Genomic DNA, 20269 nt, shown 5'->3' with positions numbered 1-20269 from the left:
GACACGATTTCCTTCTTTCTTATTGCTCAATAATATTCCATCATATGTATATATAGCAAATTTTCTTTATTCATTTGCCCATTGACAGGTGATTTCCATATGGCTATTGTGAATAATGCTTTAATGAACACTGCTGCTGCTGCTGCTGCTAAGTCGATTCAGTAGTGTCCAACTCTGTGCAACCCCATAGGTGGCAGCCCACCAGACTCTCCCATCCCTGGGATTCTCCAGGCAAGAACACCGGAGTGGGTTGCCATTTCCTTCTCCAATGCATGAAAGTGAAAAGTGAAAGTGAAGTCGCTCAGTCGTGTCCGACTCCTAGTGACCCCATGGACTGCAGCCCACCAGGCTCCTCCATCCATGGGATTTTCCAGGCAAGAGTACTGGAGTGGGGTGCCATTGCCTTAATGAACACAGGGATGAAAATATCTCTTTTAGATCCTGTTTTTATTTTTGAATATATAACAAGAAGTAGGATTGCTAGGTTGTTGTCTATTTCAAATCTGTTATTATATACCTAATATATTTAGGTGCTTAAATGTTGGGTACACATATATTTACTATTATTATATGTCTTGATATATTGACACTATGATAATCATATAATGACCTTTGTCTCATTACTCTTTTTGCCTTAAAATCTGTTTTGACTGATGTAAGTATAGTTATACCTGCTGAAAATTCAGCTGATTGTCCTATGGGGGGACACTTGTATGTAACTACTTGCTTTTTTCTTGCTGCTTTTAAGATTTTCTCTTCAATTTTTGCCAACTTAATTATAAAGTGCTTTAGTGTGGGCTTCTCTGTGTTCATCTTATTTAAGATTCCCTGTAATTCCTGGACTTGGATACATGTTTCCTTCCCCAGGTTAGGGAAATTTTCAGTCATTATTTCTTCAAATATTTTTTCTATAACTTTCTCTTTTCTCCTGCTAGGATTCCTATAATGTTAATATAGCTATGATTTATCTTAATCCAGGAATCCCTTAAACTATCCTCATTTTTGTTTTGTTTTATTTTAATATTTTGCTGTTGTAATTAGGTGAATTTTGCTACCTTGTTTTCCAGATTGCTGATCCATTCTTTTGTATAATGAAATCTGCTGTTAATATCCCTCTAGGATATTCTAAAATTTTGGTTACTGTATTTTTCAGTCTGATTTTTCTTTTCTTTAATTCTGTCTTTTTGTTGATATTATCATTGAGTTCATCCTTTCTTCTCCCTGAGTTCACTGAGCACTTTTATGTCTGTTACTTTGATCTCTTTATGAAGTAAATTACTTGTTTCCATTTAGTTTAGTTCTTTTTTTGGAGGTTTTTATCTTCTAATTTCATCTGGAAGTTATTCCTTTGTTTCCTTATTTTTCTAAGTCTCTGTTTTTGTTTCTACATACTCAGTGTATTAGCTACATATCCAGGTCTTGAAACAGAAGGTGTAGAAGGTGTCCATGGGGTCCAAAGCCAGGTAGCCCAGGGGTATTTCATGTGTGCCCTGTGTGGGCAATCCTGTTGTGGTTGAGCTCTGTTTGCTCTGGGCTCACTGCTAGGTGGGACTCGTCCTTGGTCTATCTGTCTATGACCCCAGCGGCATCTGCTGTGGGTGTGCTGATGTCTGGGGCTGGCCCCAGGTGTGACTGGCCGCAGGCCCAACCATGGCTTTGGAGGAGGGTGTGCTAGTATGTGGACCAGCTCCAGGGGCAGGAGCACCTGTTCAGAGGAGCACCAGTTTCAGCTGGGGCCACCCACTGTTTGGGTGATATACAGTTGGACTGAATAAGTGGTTTGGGTGATTCTAGTCACAAAACAAAATGGCAAGGTAGGGCACATAGTGTTAGCTAGGTTGATGGAGAACAAAAGAAATGCCTACTGCCCGTGCCAGACCTACCAGGTGCAAGAAAAGTGGAAAAAAAAAAAAAAAGGCTCCATCAGTCCTTTCATTCCATATGCTTGCTTCCCTTTTGGTATATACTTTAAAATTAGTCAATGGATCTCCTTCTTGTATGACCTGGGTGCATTTTAAGTTGCTGCCTATTCCCTAGAGCTTAAAGAGAGTGAGTTTTCATGTGAGCCCTTTAAGAACAGAGTCTCAGTGTCTCAGTTTAGAATAGCTCTCTCACCCAAACATGAGCTCTCTGCTGGTTTTCAAAGTCAGATGTTATGAGGGCTCATAGTTGCAATGTAGGTCTCCTGGGATGGGGAGCTCAACACGGGGCTTGAAATGTCACTCCTTAGGTAGTACACCTCTCTGCTTCTTCTACCCATTTTATGTGGCCTTTTCTTTGTAGCGTTAGTTGTAAAAGATCAGTTCTTCTGGTCTTCAGGTGGTTCTCAGAAATAGTGGTCCAATATATAGTTGTAGCTGTGGTGTGCCTATGGGAAGAAGTGCCTCTTCATGGATCACACCCTTCTCATGGTAAAGAGGCTTGTATAACTCAATGAAGCTATAAGCCAGGCCACGCAGGGCAACACAAAATGGATGGGTCATAGTGAAGAGTTCTGACAAAATGTGGTCCACTGGAGGAGGGAATGGCAAACGACTCCAATATTCTTACCACAAGAACCACGTGAACATGAACAGTATGAAAAAGGCAAAAAGATATGACACTGAAAGATGAGCCCCCCGGGTTAAAAGGTGTCCAATATGCCAATGGGGGAGAGTGGAGGGCAATTATTAATAGCTCCAGAAAGACTGAAGTGGCTGGGTTAAGTTTTGGGTACATCTGGTGGTGAAAGTAAAATCTGATGCTGTAAAGAATGATATTATATAAGAACCTAGAATGTTAGGTCCCTGAATCAAGGTAAATTGGACATGGTCAAGCAGGAGATGGCAAGAGTGAACATCGACATATGAGGAATCAGTGAACTAAAATGGACTGGAATGCAGCCACAAAATTAGAAGATGGTTGCTCCTTACAAAAAAAGCCGTGACAAACCTAGACAGCATGTTAAAAACCAAAGACATCATTTTGCCAACAAAGGTCTGTGTAGTCAAAGCTAAGGATTTTCCTATAATCATGTATGGATGCAAGATTTGGACCATAAAGAAGACTGAGTGCTGAAGAATTGATGGTTTCAAATTGTGATGCTGGGGAAGACTCTTGAGAGTCCCTTGGAGAGCAAGGAGATCAAACCAGACTATCCTAAAGGAAATCAATCCTGAATATTCATTGGCAGGACTGATGCTGTAAATGAAGCTCCAATACTTTTAGTTACCTGATAAAAAGATTCATCTCATTGGAAAAGACCCTGATGCCGGGCAAAATTGAAGGCAGGAGGAGAAGGGGGTGGCAGAGGATGAGATGGTTAGATAGCATCACCGACTCAATAGACAAGATTTTAACCAACTCTGGGAGATGGTGAAGCAAAGGGAAGCCTAGGGTGCTACAGTCCATGGCATCACAAAGAGTCCGACATGACTTACTGAGTGATCAACAATGATAATGGAAGGAGGTGAGCTCAGGATCTTCCTACTCTGCCATCTTCAACCCAAAGTCCTTACACGTATGATTTAAATGAAAAAATATCATATTCCTTCCTTACATTTTGCCCCCAGAACCTCTGCCATAAGAACATCTCTGCTTTGAAAATAAAATACCAAACTTTAGTAAAAGATTAAAAGGTGGATAAGTACTCCAGTGGCTATATTATTTGTATTCATCTACTAGATCTATATTTTTTCCTAAATAGCTATTAAGACCCACCTGAAATAGATCTTCTCTGAAGTACAATAAAAATAATTGAATTAAAATAATCTTATTTTTTTCCTAGTGTTATATAGGCTGTATTTTGTACAATTTTTAACACCTCCCCACTTTCTGGGATAGAATAGAAGAATATTTTTAAAACATAACAATGTTTCTATTTCCTTTTGTTCAGGATGAGAAAAATAGGATTACAATGAAATTTACTACATTGAACAGACTTCTTAGTGGCTCAGTGGTCAAGAATCCACCTGCCAATGCAGGAGATGCAGGAGATTTGGGTTCGATCCCTTGGTCATGAAGACCCCCTGGAAGAGGAAGTAGCAACCCGCTCAAGTATTCTTGCCTGGAAAATTCCATGGACAGAGAAGCCTGGCAGGCTACAGTCCATGGGGTCCCAAAGAGTCAGACACGACAGAGTGAGCATGCAGGCACTACAGTGAACACATTTAGCTGATAAATTTAAATTACCCCAGCTCTGCCCTTAAATCAATTGCTTGTGTCTTTCCTCAAGAGTGAACTCAAGAAAAGAACATATATATCACCTAGAATAAGATATCATTGATTGGTTGTGACTTTCTTGATCCCTTTACAAGACAATGTTCCTGAAAGAAGGAAAGCTCTTTTTGTAAATCCAGATCAGAGACTAATGTGTTGCTCTGTGAACAAAAGGAAAAAATATAGTCATTAAGATTAAACATTGGTTTAATACTGTAAGAGGGAGCAGTATATAACTTAGACCAAATCCTTGCAAGATCTGAAGGAATTGAAAATGTCTACCATTTATATGAAAAGTATTGTTTAAACTGAAAGGATGCATTTTTTAACCTGAAAAGCTTTCAGACAGTTAATCGCTAATTGTAGAAGTTCTACCACTGCCAGCAAGGAGTTGTCTGGTGTTTTGTGGTGTCACAAAAAATTATTTGCATCATAGGAAAAAAAAGTAAACTCTTAATGTTTTTGGATATTGAAGTGCAGTGTGAATAATTTTTAAACTTTATTATAGTGGAACAATAGCACAGGTTCATATAGAGCAATAGGTGTGGCTTTCTTAGAGTAACAATACCTCATTTCCATATATATATGTATATGTTTATATACACACACATATATATGAGGGACTGTTTTAACATATCTTAATTATTCTGTAGAAAACTAGCAAAACAATGAGAAACTATTTCATGATTTTTTCCATGATGCTTAAAGCCTTAATGCTCCATTATTCAAATTTAGCCTAACACAACCTTAATTATATAGACATTAGTTATTCTTAAGGATACAAATTATAGAACATTGAAAATTTGTCGTTTTTTCTCCCAAATTATTTGTTCTTCATCCCTGCATGTTTCCAGGTTTGTTTCACATGAAAGATGTCTTAATAATACCTATTTCAACACAGTCAACTGCTCTTTCTCTTTTGGCAGAGATCTAAAAGGGTTTAAATACCCTGATGGCATCCTGCCAGGAGTTAGCTCCAGGTAGAAAGATGGAAAGAATCAAAAAAGTAAACAAAGTTTCAACCCACTGAGAGTGCTGCTCCAAGCTAGGCAATAAAGACAACAGGTTTATATGCTGGTTTCTCTTCAGGGAGAGAATGTTGGGCAGTTTCCTGTTGATTGATTCTCTAAATCTTTCCCTTTCATGTTCAATGTTTCCACAGTCTTTGCCACTGTTCCTACTGCTCTTTCAAGTAGGGAGTTTGATTCCCAGCAGTGCTAATATTGGTTTCTTCCTAGACGAGAAACCTATGAAAATCTTAAAGCCAATGAAATGGAATTTTTACATCATCCATTCATGTGACAAGTTTATTACAGTCTTTGAAAATTGAATTACTGAGTTCCATTGTAGTCATCCTATAGTAGTAGACAATGAAAAAACAGCTTAACAATTCAATTTTTATAATAAAAAGATGAATGAGTAATATTTATGTGGGTTCTCTCATTTATGCCAAAGAGAGAAGCTCATGTGAAAAATTTATAAAAACCTGGATTCAGCTTTCTTAGAATGACTCTTTTTTCATTTTCTGTGATATCGTATACAAGCCAGGAATATCATGGACAAAGAGATTTGTCTAAGCCTGAAATGGTAGCTCCTATCACTTTGATTCATATAATCCATGTTCTTTTCATTCTTTCCAGCTTCCAGGAAATGCCTTTCCCTACAAATTGAGAACTTTTTCTGTTAATGAAAATGCAAAAATTGCTTGTCAGTTTCCAATGGTGCTTGCATTCATATGGCTCTGCTTCAAGGAGACAACTGTGGTTTTGATTTTCTAACTCCTCCTTCAGTAAGTCTGTGTTGTCCCTGAAGACACCTGACAATTTTTAGTATCCCATCTCTGAACCTAGGGAAAGCCCCTGGAGTAGATATTTTTGTTTTTGTTAACTAGAGGAAGGACTTGCAGAATAAGATGCCAGGGAAAGAACTGGGTTTCATATTAGTGTTTCACTGCCATTGTTCAGTGGCAACATCTACTCCTAGCCCATGTAGCCATTGAAAAAACTAAGGAGAATACAACAACAACAAAAAGGAACTATAACAGGTAATTATATCTAATTTACATTAACTTTATAATTTTAGCTTTAAAATACACACAAATCAATATTAATATAATGAATTTAAATGCAGATATACATATATATATATATATATATATACACACACTTCCTAGGTGGCTCAGGGGTAAAGAATCAGTCTGCCAATGCAGGAGATGAAGGAGGACACATGTTAGATCCCTGGGTTGGGAAGATCCCCTGGGAGAAGGTAATTGCAACTGGCTCAAATATTCTGGCCTGAAAAATCCCATGGACAAAGGAACTTGGCAGGTTATATATGGTCCACAGGGTCACAAAGAGTCAGACACAACTTAGCAAATAAACAACAACTATATATACATATATATGTATATATAGTTTGAGAAAAATGGGCACTGAAGATAAAGGTGTTTCTAAGTTAATATAAGATGCAAACTCATATTAGTGAGCAGTACCCAGTCTAACTCCCTGAAACTAGCCTACATAAGAATAGAGTTTTCCAGGAAAGGGATGCATGGATTTTGTAAGTCTATAAGAGCTACCCGTCCTGACATTTCTTTTATCCACCCTGTTCCTCACTTTTATTTGACACCAACTATTCCCATGTGGAAAAGCAAAAGTGCATCACTGGAGCTCAGGCAGCCTCTCTATCCCTGGTTTATGAAGGGCTGAGCAGTTCAGAGTTGCCTGTAGATAACATGGCTTTATTAGGAAATACCAAGGTTCAAGTAATTTTGGTGAGATTTCTCAAGAAAGCAGCCAACATGGGTGAGGGGCTCCATAAATCCACTATATTACACTGGAATGAGTCAAAGGACTATGGTCAAGAAGTTTCTGCCTAATACTGCAGCATGTTAGGGAGTTCTGAAGCACAGATCACCACTGAGGACTCAGAAAATTCACAAATGCATCCCAAGGCAATTCAGAATTTGGATACCTGCTGTACAGAGGATTATAAAGAGCATGAGCTATATTCATTATCCTTTGTTTCCTATTGCTGCTATAACAATTATTTCATATTCAGTAACTTAACACATATTTATTATCCTACAGTTATACAGATCAGAAATCCTTATGGATTTCACCAGATTGAAATTGAAGTGTCAACAGACTATTCTGGAGGCTAGAAGAGAATCTATCTTCTCGGTCATTCACACATTAGCATAATTCAGTTCTGTTCAGCAATCTGAGGTCTCTGATTCCTTCCCTGCAGTCAGTGGGAGGCAGCCCATTTCTCCTAGAAGCCTTTGTGCAGCCTTCTCATACAATGCCTTGCATCTCAGAACCAGGAACTGGGCATAAAATCCTCATAGTGTTTCTCTGACCTCATTCCTTCAGGGCATCTCTGATCACAGCTGGGAAAGTTTCTCTGCTTATTTGACTCATTTGATCAGATTGGGTCTGTCACCTCAGTCACATCTGCAAAATACCTTTTATCATGTAAGGCTTACTGTTTAGGATCTGAGAATTTGGATGGGGGCATCTTTGGGAGACTGTTATTCTGTGTATCACAAAAGTGTTAGTTGCTCAGTCCTGTCCGACTCTTTGTGACCCCACAGACTGCAGCCTGCCAGGCTTCTCTGTCCATAAGATTCTCCAGGCAAGAATACTGGAGTGGGTCGCCATTCCCTTCTCCAGGGGATCTTTCCGACCCTGGGATGGAACTGGGTTGCCTGCATTGCAGGCAGATTCTTTACCATCTGAGCCACCAGAGAAACCACACCTCTTTTGTTGTTTCCCTTCCTCTCAATGAACTCTGTAAAAGGCAGCAGATGGAGAGAATTATAGTGAATATATACCTATTCAGGTACTGCCAGTATCAAATCTGTTACCTGACTTGAGGAGAGAAAAATTATAAATCAGGGTGAGACTAGAGTTTAACTTTGTGCTAGAAAAAATTTTGCAATACCTCAGACTGGCCAGAAAACTTTAAGATATGCCCAAGGTGACATCACAGGAGTGGAAAAGGGTGATTTGAGATAACCAACTGAAAGGCAGAGCTATTTATGTATCCACAATAAATTCAACCCATTTAATAAACCCATTGCACATATTTTAATATTTTTTTGTGTGTTACATTATTGGCAGCAAGGCTATTTAGAAATGATAGAGACTTTATACTTATTATAACAGATCGTTTTTTCCTTGTGCTGGGGAAAAGAGAATCTGAGCTCTTGTTCAATTGAGGGCTAATTTCAATTACATATTTTTATGCAGAATAAAAAATTTCATAAAATATAATCATAATAATCATGAATTGCCTATTTATATATTCTATGAATTATATAAATATTTTAGATCATGTTTATATAACCTCACACAACTGTTTTATTTTTATTTCTGCTACACAAGTGAGAGACCCAAAATTAACAAATTCTCTTAAATCACACAGGCATTAAATGACAGAAGGCAAGTTGAATCTGCATTAGCTTTACTTCAAATTAAGGGTCTTAACAGGTAGAACACTTATTATTTTCTCTTATGTTTTAATAAATATATTTTCGTGGATACTCAAACAGCAGGAAAAAGGTTTTATGGCAGAGTATTCTGAAAGATGACCTCATTACTTTATAGAAGTGTAAGTACAGGGAAATCTCAACAACTATGCTCTGTATTTGTAAAAGAGATTAGATATAATTTTCAGACAGATGGAATTATCAGTTTATCAAGGGATGAAGAATATAGTGAGGACATTTTTTGAAATATCTTATAAGCCTCACTTATTTTTTTTTACATTTGTAAGAAATTTTTGAAACAGAGTAATAATTATACTATATGTAAATAAAAGCTAGAAGCAATCTTCAACACAAGACCACAGTATTTGAACCTCATAGCACTTTAAAATACCACTATTATATGCAGTAGTTGTGAAAACATTGTTTCCCAATGGTTAGAACACTTGAAAATAATTTTAAAAATTCAACTTTGCATTATATTTAGGGAAATAAATTAAAACACACCTTGATGTAAATTTTGAAGACAAAGAGGAAATAGGCCTTTGGGCAGATGGGTGAAGGTGTAAGCTAGATGGGAACAGTAAAGGAACACTTTAGGTTCACCTCAAAGGGAATAAAACTTTTAAAGCAAGTGGGTTTATAATGTGGTTAGTAATGTGCTAGGGAAAATAATACTGCTGTTATAAGAACAACCCCCAAGTCTCAGCAGCTTCACATTCACTCAAAGGATTCTTATTCAACAAATTCCAATGCAGTTGTTTCTTGATCTGGTGACCTTCTTTCTAGTGGTAACTCCATTGACAGACCATTTCTACTTCTGTTGTTAGAATGTGGGAAGCCCTCTGTTGGAACCTCCTCATAGAATAGAAAGATGAGGAAACAACACTGGTGGAAATAGTGAAAGTCTAAGGGACTAAGCATTACATTATTTCTTCCATTAAAAAAAAAAAAAGATGAGGTTACTAGAACAAAGAGAATATAGCAATAGTTTAAATTTGAATAAAATCATATCAATAATTACATGTATGTGAACTACCATGGTAGAAGAGGTGGAAATTGATTCAGTTCAGTTCAGTCACTCAGTTGTGACTGACTCTTTGTGACCCCATGAACCGCAGCACACCAGGCCTCTCTGTCCATCACCAAATCCCAGAGTCCACCCAAACCCTCCATTGATTCAGTGATGCAACCCAACCATCTCATCCTCTGTCATTCCCTTCTCCTCCTGCCCTCAATCTTTCACAGCATCAGGGTCGTTTACAATGAATCAGCTCGTCGCATCAGGTGGCCAAAGTACTGGAGTTTCAGCTTCAACATCAGTCCTTCCAATGAACACTCAGGACTGATCTCCTTTAGAATGGACTGGTTGGATCTCCTTGCAGTCCAGGGAACTCTCAAGAGTCTTCTCGTTTCCTACTGTTTTTATATTTCATTGCCATTCTCCCAAATCTTCCCACCCTCTCCTCTCCCACAGAGTCCAAAACACTGTTCTATACAATCAGTGTCTCTTTTGCTGTCTCGTACACCGGGTTATTGTTACCATCTTTCTAAATTCCATATATATGTGTTAGTATACTGTATTTGTTTTTCCTTCTGGCTTACTTCACTCTGTATAATAGGCTCCAGTTTCATCCACCTCATTAGAACTGCTTCTCCATTCATCTGCTGATGGACATAGTGGGATTGCTGGATCATAAGGCAGTTCTATTTCCAGTTTTTTAAGGAATCATTCTGACTGGTGTGAAATGGTACCTCATAGTGGTTTTGATTTGCATTTCTCTGATAATGAGTGATGTTGAGCATCTTTTCATGTGTTTGTTAGCCATCTGTATGTCTTCTTTGGAGAAATGTCTATTTAGTTCTTTGCCCATTTTTTGATTGGGTCGTTTATTTTTCTGGAGTTGAGCTGTAGGAGTTGCTTGTATATTTTTGAGATTAGTTGTTTGTCGGTTGCTTCATTTGCTATTATTTTCTCCCATTCTGAAGGCTGTCTTTTCACCTTGCTAATAGTTTCCACCAGCCTTGACTAGATGGACCTTTGTTGGCAAAGTAATGTCTCTGCTTTTTAATATGCTGTCTAAGTTGGTTATATCTTTCTTTCCAAGGAGTAAGTGTCTTTTCATTTCATGGCTGCAATCACCATCTGCAGTGATTTTGAAGCCCAGAAAAATAAAGTTGGCCACTGTTTGCACTGTTTCCCCATCTATTTGCCATGAAGTCATGGGACCGGATGCCATGATCTTAGTTTCCTGAATGTTGAGGGTAAAGCCAACTTTTTCACTTTCCTCTTTCACTTTCATCAAGAGGCTCTTTAGGTCTTCTTCATATTTTGTCATAAGGGTGGTGCCATCTGCATATCTGAGGTTATTGATATTTCTCCCCGCAATATTGATTCCAGCTTGTGCTTCATCCAGCCCAGCGTTTCTCATGATGCACTCTGCCTGCAAGTTAAATAAGCAAGGTGACAATAAACAGCCTTGACGTACTCCTTTTCCTATTTGGAACCAGTCTGTTGTTCCATGTCCAGTTCTAACTGTTGCTTCCTGACCTGCATATAGGTTTCTCAAGAGGCAGGTCAGGTAGTCTGGTATTCCCATCTCTTTCAGAATTTTCCACAGTTTATTGTGATCCACACAGTCAAAGGCTTTGGCATAGTCAATAAAGCAGAAATAGATGTTTTTCTGGAACTCTCTTGCTTTTTCCATGATCCATCAGATGTTGGCAATTTGATCTCTGCTTCCTCTGCCACTTCTAAAATCAGCCTGAACATGTGGAAGTTCACGGTTCACATATTGCTGAAGCCTGACTTGGAGAATTTTAAGCATTACTTTACTAGCATGTGAGATGAGTGCAATTGTGCAGTAGTTTGAGCATTCTTTGGCATTGCCTTTCTTTGGGATTGGAATGAAAATTGACCTTTTCCAGTCCTGTGACCACTGCTGAGTTTTCCAAATTTGCTGGCATATTGAGTGCAACAGTTTCACAGCATCTTTCAGGATTTTAAATAGCTCAACTTGAACTCCAGAGAAGGCAATGGCAGCGCATTTCAGTACTCTTGCCTGGAAAATCCCATGGACGGAGGAGCCTGGTGGGCTACAGTCCATGGGATCGCTAAGAGTCGGACATCACTAAGTGACTTCACTTTCATTTTTTACTTTCCTGCATTGGAGAAGGAAATGGCAACCCACTCCAGTGTTCTTGCCTGGAAAATCCCAGGCACGAGGGAGCCTGGTAGGCTGCCATCTATGGGGTCACACAGAGTTGGACACAACTGATGTGACTTAGCAGCAGCAGCAACAACTGGAATTCTGTCACCTCCATTAGCTTTGTTCATAGTGATGCTTCCTAAGGCCCACTTGACTTCACATTCCAGGATGTCTGGCTCTAGGTGAGTGATCACACCATCATGATTATCTGGGTAGTGATCTTTTTTGTACAGTTTTTCTGTGTATTCTTGCCACCTCTTCTTAATATCTTTTGCTTCTGTTAGGTCCCTACTATTTCTGTCCTTTATTGAGCCCATCTTTGCATAAAATGTTCCTTTGGTATTGGTATCTCTAATTTTCTTGAAAAGATCTCTAGAGTTCCCATTCCATATTTTTCCTCTATTTCTTTGCATTGATCGCTGAGGAAGGCTCTCTTATCTATCCCTGCTATTCTTTGGAACTCTGCATTCAAATGGGTATATCTTTCCATTTTCTTTTTGCTTCCCTTCTTTTCACAGCTATTTGTAAGCCCTCCTCAGACAGCCATTTTGCTTTTTTGCATTTCTTTTTCTTGGGGATGGTCTTAACTCCTGTCTCCTGTACAATGTCACATACCTTCGTCCATAGTCCGTCAGGCACACTGTCTATCAGATCTTGTTCCATAAACCTATTTCTCACTTCCACTGGAAATTGATTAACAGGATAAAAAACAAACTTGATGTTACCTGCTGCTTTCTAAAGATTTACACACTGACTACAAACACACAGAGAGATTGAGAGTAAAGCAATAAAATAAAATTTATCAAATTATAATCATAAGGATACTAGGATGGAAATATTAATGTCATAAAAAGTGAATTTCAAGAAAATAAATATTACCAGAAGACAGAGGAACAGTTTATATTTTACAAAAGAGTTATTTTCCTGGGAACTATTACCAATGAAAATGTACATTTATTTAATAGTAGGGCTAAAAACACAAGAAGCAAATCTAACAGATTTGACTCATATTAGCAGTTGGAGACTTCATCATTCTTCTATGTAACTGGCAAAATGTGTAGACATAAAGTTAAAATATATATTTAGTATTTAATTTGAACTAATTGACAGTTTTTATCACTCCAGCTAAAACTACAGACGATATTCTGTAAATGTAATGTGCTACTGCAAATGTGATGTTCTCCTCAAAAATTATATGAGAGACTTTGAAACAATTATTCATTAAATTTAAAAAATGTAGTATTTAACCACAGCAGAATTAAATTAGAAATCATTGAAATGAAGAAATCTGGGGGGAAAAAAAAAACAAATTAGAAAAATCTGAATAATAAATGGTCAAAGAGGAAATCACAGGGGAAATTAAAAATCTGTCAAATTGAATGACAATGGAAAGAAAAATTCAAAGTTAGTGCAATTTAAACCAGTGTTAAGGAGGATATTATAGCTTTAACTGCTAATATAAAAATATTATTTCAAAGTAAATGAATAAGTTTCTATCTATAGAGAGTAGGAAAAACAAAGTAAACTAAAGCCGAAGTAATTAGAAGGGAAGCTATACTAATTGACATAAAGAAATTATAATAAATGAAATTAAAATTAATAAATATAGAGAGAAATTAGGTCAAAACTGATTATTTGAAAACTAATAGAATCTGTAAGCATATAGAGAGGCTGAACAATTTTCAAAAAGTACAGCAAGTATAAGTAATACCAGAAATGTGAAAAAGGACATACTTCTACATGTCTTATAAACTCTTAAAGGAAAGTAGAATAAAAATACACCAAATCAAAACACAAAGCACTAAACAATCTGAGTTGCTCAAATCTATTTTAAGAAAAGATTCTGTATTCAGAAATTTTGAATTGGAATATCAGTAAATAAAAAAAGCCATTAGACCTGTATGGCTTCACTGATGATTCTATTAAACATTTAAGAAAGAAAAAAGTATCAATACTACAGAAACGCTTTTTAAAATAAAGACTAAACTCTTCTCATCTTATTTTATAAGATTTAACCTAGGATAATGATATCAAAATTTGAAGAAGAAATTATAAGACCAGAAAACTACATGCAAAACAGAATATTATATAACTCCTTGAAAAAATTCTTAACAAAATATTAGAAAATTTAATACAGAAATATATTAAAAGTATAATGCACCACAAGCAATTGGAGTTTATATCAGGAAATCAAGTTGATTTAACCCTTGACATTAATAAAGCTAAACATTATAAACAGAATAAAAATGAAAAATTATATGATCATTTCAATAGTTTAAGAAAAATCATATGAGAAAATTCAACATCTGTGCATGCTTGAAAAATTCAAAATATGAATAGTAAAAATGTTAATTAGCAGGCATATTAAAAATACCTCGTGTTAATTAATAAATCAGCGGGAAAGAACAGAAAGTTTTGAAATATATCTACATGAGTAGTCAATTTATTTGCAACAAAAGTACCAAGAAGATTGAATGGGTAAAAGAAAAGTATTTTCAACAGGTAGACTTTGGCCACCTGATGCGAAGAGCTGACTCATTTGAAAAAACCCTGATGCTGGGAAGGATTGAAGGTGGGAGGAGAAGGGTATGGCGGAGGATGAGATGGTTGGATGGCATCACCGACTCAATGGACATGAGTTTGGGTAAACTCCAGGAGTTGGTGATGGACAGGGAGGCCTGGTGTCCTACAATCCATGGGGTCGCAAAGAGTCGGACACGACTGAGCGACTGAACTGAATTCAGTGTTGGACTAAATGGATAAACATAATAGAAAAAGAGTGAGCTTTGACCCCTATCTCACACAATCCTCAAAATTTAAATCAAGATTAAAGACAAATACAAAGCTTAAGATTTTAGCTTTAGTATATAGGAGAGGTGGAGAGGCAATGGCACCCCACTCCAGTACTCTTGCCTGGAAAATCCCATGGATGGAGGAGCCTTTTTGGGTAGAGCTAGTGGTAAAGAACCTGCCTGCCAATGCAGGAGACATAAGGCACTCGAGTTTAGTCTCTGAGTGGGGAAGATCCTCTGCAAGAGGGAATGGCAACCCACTCTAGTGTTCTTACTTGGACAATCCCATGGACAGAGGAGCCAGAGGGGGCTGTAGTCCATAGGGTTGCCAAGAGTCGGACATTATTGAAGTGACTTAGCAGACACAAATATGGGAGAAAACCTGCACAACTTTGGGGTAAGCAAAGATTTCATAGACAAAACTAACTGAATAAGCAGTGCTAAATAAGAATTATTTAAATAAATATTCACTCATGAAAATATACCACTAAGAACTTGATAAAGGTAAATATAGATAGTGAAAACATATTTTCTATGCATATAATATGTTAATTTTTAGAATATATAAAATTAATTAAAAGTCAGTAATAGATAATCCAATGTAAAATGTTTATTTGAACTGATATTTTTATAGTCATTAAGAATATGAAAAAGAACTCAGCAGCATCACTATCCATAAAATGCAAATTAAAACCATAATAAGATATTATTTCATATCCACTAGCCTGTGTTTAACAATATCAAATATTGTGAAGGATATATATGGAACTCTTCTACTTTACTAGGGACAGTGTAAAATGATACATTTTTTTGGAAAATTATTTCAAAGTTTTGTATAAATTTAAAAATCCAACTACCCTATGACCCCAAATTTTCACTTCTATATATTTGCACAAAACATATAAAAATATTCCTACAATAATACTTGCACAAAAATGTTCTTTTTTCATAAGCGCTTCAGACTGTAAATAACCCAAACACCTATCAATTTAATTAAATTGTATTCATAAAATTGTATCTTCCTTGGCAATAAAAACAAAAGAAGCTAATAAATACAGCAACATGGATGGATCTCAAAAATATTATTGTTTCAGATTCTACATACAGGTAAGCTCATACTGTATTTGTCTTTGACTAATTTCACTTAGCATAATGCCTTCAAGTTTCATCCATGTTGTTGCAAAAGGCAAGATTTCCTTCTTTTTTAAGGCTGAATAATATTCTATTCTATTTTCTATTTTCTTAATCCATTTATCCACCAAAGGACATATGTTGCTTCTATGTCTTGCCTACTGTAAATAAAGCTGCAAGAAAAATGAGGGTGTATTTCATGTGTGTGTTTTTGTTTCCTTCAGATACATACCCAGGTGTAGAATTGTTGGATCATATGGTAGATCTAGATTTTAATTTTTAGAGGATCCTCTACCCTGTATTCCAGCACCAATTTACATTCACACAGTACATTCACAAGGGTTCCATTTTCCCCCTATCCTCACCAACACTTGTTAGTTTTTTGTTTTGCTTACATTGATAACAATTTAATTAACAATAAAGTCAATAAAAGAAATTTTATTGATATTTGAGCCAAACTGAGGGTTATGACCTGGGAAGCAGATTCTGAGAAAGTTCTGAGAACTGTTCCACCTGTTAGAAATCTTAAGCACCGTCATATACATTTTTGAGACCAAGGACTGTACATCAGAATGGAAAAACAGTATTTTACAGGAAATTCACCAAGGCTGTGTAGTCCAGGTAAGACATGTGCAGAGCCAGCAGCAAGGCACCATGACAACGTACAGAGCAAGGAAAGAATGTTATTCATTTGCGAAGTTACATTGGTATCATCAAAAGAAAGAAAAAAAAAAAAGATGATGTTTATGTTGTGCAGGCACTCCCATCTTCAGGAGCTCTGGTTAACGTGTAATGCAGATGTGCACTGCACATTACAGAGGGAAGGAGGAGATGCAAACAAACACACCAAAAGGATTTAATGTTTGATTTTTTGCCTTGTCTTAAAATATAAAATTTGTTTCATCACCTGTATGTGAAATCTAAAGCACTAAAACCTGTGAACTCATAGATATAGAGAACAGGTTGGTGGGAGGTGGAGAATGGACAACATTGGTGAAGGCAGTAAAATGGTACAAGCTTCCAGTCATAAAATAAGTCCTGGGACTGTAAGATACAGCATAACGACTATAGTTAATAATGTGTGTGCATACATATGTGTTTAGTCATGTCTGATTCTTTGAGACCCCATGGACTGTAGCCTGCTCCGCTTCTCTGTCCATGGAATTTTCCACACGTGAATACTGGTGTAGTTTGCCATATCTTACTCCAGGGGATCTTCCCGACACAGCGATTGAACCCACATCTTTTGCATCTCCTTCATTGGTAGTCAGATTATTTACCACTGCACCACCTGGGGAGCCCATAGAGTTACTAATACTATATTGTATAGTTGAAGGTTCCTATGAGAGTAGATCTTGTAAGTTCTTGTTATGGGGGGAAAAATGCAACTATGTGTAGTGATGGATATTAACTAAACATATTGTGATGATCATTTTGTAACACATACAAATACCAAATCATTAGCTGTACATCTGAAACCAATATAATGTTTAATGTTACTTATACCTCAATTTAAAAAAATATGATTTTGGCAAAAGAATCTAGCTAAAAATGAGTTTATATTTATGACTGTACTTATATGAAGCTAAAGAATAGACAAAAGAATTATATGGTGAATGAAATCAGAGCATTTTGTTTCTTATATGATGAGAATTGAATAGAAAGAGGTTTATTTTCAGGAGTAAATGAACCATGGTTAGAAATACATGGAAAAGGGAGTGCAGGACAGAGGTAATAAAGTATACTTTTCAAGCAGAATCATGTCAGTGTAACAGAGCACAACCCTATGATCCTTGTCCCCCATGTCCTCTGCCTGCCTTTTGGCTGTGGAAAAGCTTTAGCCAAATAAATTTAAACAGAGAAGTAAGAGCATGCCAAAACAAAGGAAACAGTCAAAGAAGACAAAATAATAAGTTTAGTCATTAAGCATAGTCACGGACCCTTAGTTCCTTCTCAGGGGCTATAGATAATATTCTGAACCATACCCTGTGAGCTATCTTAAGCTACTGAAACTCCCACCAGGTGGAGAAGTTAACTATGTGGTGACCGGACTGTAACCATGCATAAGCTGCCACAATTCTAAGAAGTGGCCTCAAGAAATGGAAACCAGCTGACCCTGGAACTGAAGATGTTGTCACTGTTGTTTGTTTGGTCACTAAGCAGTATCTGACCCTTTTTTGCCACTCCATGGACTGTAGCCCACCAGACTTCTCCTTCTGTGGGACTCCCCAGGCAACAATACTGAAGTGGGCTGCCATTTCCTTTTCTAGCAGATTTTCCCAACCTAACAACTGAATCTGCATCTCCTGCATTGGCAGGCAGATTCTTTAAAACTGAGCCACCAGGGAAACCCAGGAACTGAAGATTAATTGTACTTAAAAGAATCAGAATGATGCTAGTCAGACCATCAATGACCAATGTCAAAATGACTATCGAAGCCAACTGTACAGTTCCTACAAGTATGCCCTTCCTTCAACCTATAAAATCTCTAGCCCATTAATTTTCAGTGGGGAGGAGTTGGCTTTTGGACAGGAGTCTGCCCTACCTCCTGGTTGCCAACATCCAAAATAAAGCAAACTTTCCTTTCCACCAAGCTGGGCTCTTTATTGGCTTTTGAGTGGTAAGCAGCTGTACCCCATTTACAGTTACAAAACTGTAACTACTACTAATCAACACCTACTCCCCAAGCCCCAGACACTGATATCCAGCATTGAAGGTTATGTCTACTAGAAAGCAAAGACATGACTTACTTATTACTCCTTGTTTATTAATTTATTGATTTGTTTGTAAAAATAAATCATAGTAGAGAAAAGATGTATTGAAACTGATACATTGCTCAGCCAAAAGATATCACGAGTGACTATTGGTGTATCAAACCTAGAAAACAACCAGCAGAGACTGAGGCAGAATAAGGAAGTGTTTGAAGACTTTTACCTTCTGGAGGAGTGCTTAGTCACTCAGTCAGGTACAACTCTTTGTGACCCCATGGACTGTAGCCCCCCAGGTTCCTCTGTCCATGGGGATTCTCCAGGCTAGAATACTGGAGTGAGTTGCCATGCTCTCCTCCAGGGGATCTTCCTGACCCAGGGATTGAAACCAGGTCTCCCGCACTGCACACAGATTCTTTACCATCTGAAGCACGAGGGAAATGACATTAATCAATACCTGTCAGGTATGATCTGGTGGGGTTCAGTTGCTGGGAAAAGATAATTAAAAGCAAGATCTCCTATAAATCAACTGTTTTTCAATAAAAGTTTAAAAATAAAACAAACAAACAAAAAAACCCAGAATCTTTTCCCAATCCAAAAAAACTTCTCCACAAATGTAGAAGAGAAAAAAAAGTTGATTATTGAATATGCCTTGAACTGAAATGTGATATGTATCAGAGGTAATGCATTAAGAGATTGCAAAGAGACAAAAAGAAATTCTGCCCTTTAATACAGCCATGAAGATATTACCCATTACATATATGTTCTCAAGTGAGAGGACTTCACAGCACTATTTGTCACAAATGGCATTGACTCAATGGACATGAGTTTGAGCAAATTCTGGGAGATAGTAAAGGACAGAGAAGCCTGGCATGCTGCAGTCCATGGGATCGCAGAGAGTCGGGCTCAGCTGAGCAACTGAACAAGAATAACAAATTCTGTGGACTATCAGAGCAATCATCTGGGTTAGTGAATTGGCTTTATCCACAGGAAAGATGTACTTTTGCAACTTCAAGCAAGGCATCTACAGAGATTAGGCTCCTGCCTGCCCAGGTGAACTGGGAGATAAAGGCTTTATTTTTCCTGATGATAACATTTAAAAGAGATAGATAATTTGGGGTAGTGAAGATGGTAAGAGGTTTATTTAGCTTTTTAAAAGTTTACATTCATTTCAAAGAGATAGACAAAAAAAATTATAATTACAAATTTTCTAATGTAAATGATTTAAGAAAAAGGTTGTTGTTGTTCTTTCGCTGTCATGTCCATCTCTTTGCAATTCCAGAGTCAGGCAGGCTTCCCTGTCCTTCACTATCTCCCGGAGTTTGCTCAAACTCACGTCCATTGAGTGGATGATGAAGAGAGGCGAACTAATATTCTTTCCCTTATTTTCAACAGGGAAAACTTTTATTTTAAATTTAAATTTTACCTTACACAGACTCCTTTATTCCCCTCTATCTAACTTTTCATTTTTTAAAAAATATTGCTGCTGCTGCTGCTGCTAAATCACTTCAGTCGTGTCCAACTCTGTGCGACCCCATAGAAGGCAGCCCACCAGGCTCCCCATCCCTGGGATTCTCCAGGCAAGAACACTGGAGTGGGTTGCCATTTCCTTTGGTAGGTAGTGCTCTAATTGAAATTTAAAATTTAGCATGTTATATTTTCCCATTAGTTACTCAATAACTTAACACACTTAATATAAACCCTTCAAAATCTTTAACATGCCCAACAAGACCACATTTTTGT

This window comes from Bos javanicus, chromosome 20 (genome assembly GCF_032452875.1).
Source record: "Bos javanicus breed banteng chromosome 20, ARS-OSU_banteng_1.0, whole genome shotgun sequence".
Lineage (NCBI taxonomy): Eukaryota > Metazoa > Chordata > Mammalia > Artiodactyla > Bovidae > Bos > Bos javanicus.
The sequence above is the reverse complement of the archived record's forward strand: the minus strand, read 5'-3'. Positions refer to the sequence as shown.